The sequence below is a fragment of the Leucoraja erinacea genome, unplaced genomic scaffold (genome assembly GCF_028641065.1).
Source record: "Leucoraja erinacea ecotype New England unplaced genomic scaffold, Leri_hhj_1 Leri_426S, whole genome shotgun sequence".
In the NCBI taxonomy this organism is placed as follows: domain Eukaryota; kingdom Metazoa; phylum Chordata; class Chondrichthyes; order Rajiformes; family Rajidae; genus Leucoraja; species Leucoraja erinaceus.
The window spans coordinates 90,232-91,251 of record NW_026576327.1 but is presented as its reverse complement, the minus strand read 5'-3'; the positions used below and the strand labels follow the sequence as shown (position 1 = coordinate 91,251).

Genomic DNA, 1,020 nt, shown 5'->3' with positions numbered 1-1,020 from the left:
ATTTAACGCTATCGCGGCTGGTTATGCAAACACAGGCCACTGCCCCCCTCCCTTCCCATGCATCCCGATGCCTTTTGGGTCCACGCGTCTCTTTTTTTCCTTTTTCAAAACTAATTAGCGGGAGTTCGTTAGGGCTCAAATCAATCGGTTCTTGCTCTTTGAAAGAGTGACATTCGAATGAAAGGAAAACCGGTCACCCGGGCTCTTTGGCTTGTGACATCGCAGGGGGGTTGCCAATGGGCGGCGTGTGGCCGCCCATTGGCAACAGGAAGTGTCCGCTTCCGGAGAGAGCAGACTTATTCATCTGCCAACGATATGAATAGCAAAAATGTCGGGATTGCCATCGTCCCTGGGTGGGCTCGAACCACCAACCTTTCGGTTAACAGCCGAACGCGCTGACCGATTGCGCCACAGAGACAACCTGAAGCAAATGACAATCAATGGACCAGTCCCGCTTGGGAAGCTGTGATCAGGTACAGGGCTGATGGGTGGCATTTCACAAACTGAATTCAAAAATATGGCTGAGAATTAAAAACAATTAAAAAAAAAATAAACTACATTCAGAAACACAACAAATATAAACCAATTGTCTAGTGTGACCACACGGAGTTGTAATTACATTTCTTCCATGATTATTTTATGAGGAATATTAGTTCACGCAGCACCTAGTCAACTGTGGTTCAAAATTATACACTGCTCAGTTCCTCCGGGCAGACCTGCTGCTGTCGTAGTCGGCAGGATTCGAACCTGCGCAGGGAAACCCCAATGGATTTCTAATCCATCGCCTTAACCACTCGGCCACGACTACCACGTTCTCAGTGTCTGCTCACGAAGAAGAACATGCTCCACAAAAAAATGTAGGGTGGGGAGGAAAAAAAGGAGCAGTCCTGGAAGCCAGCGTTAGGACCGTTCAAAGACATCATGGATTTATGAAGGGGAAATCATGCTTGACTAATATTCTGGAATTTTCTAAGAATGTAACAGGTAGAATGGATAAGGGAGAGCCAATGGATGTGGTGT

General features: G+C 46.9%; 2 non-coding genes across 2 annotated transcripts; both read right to left on the bottom strand.

Moving 5' to 3' along the window:
* Positions 1 to 344: 344 nt before the first annotated feature.
* Positions 345 to 418, bottom strand: trnan-guu (transfer RNA asparagine (anticodon GUU)). The gene has a single exon. It is a non-coding gene; the product is annotated as a tRNA-Asn (tRNA).
* Positions 419 to 726: 308 nt separating this feature from the next.
* trnas-aga (transfer RNA serine (anticodon AGA)) lies at positions 727 to 808 on the bottom strand. Its single transcript has one exon. It is a non-coding gene; the product is annotated as a tRNA-Ser (tRNA).
* Between the last annotated feature and the right edge of the window lie 212 nt (positions 809 to 1,020).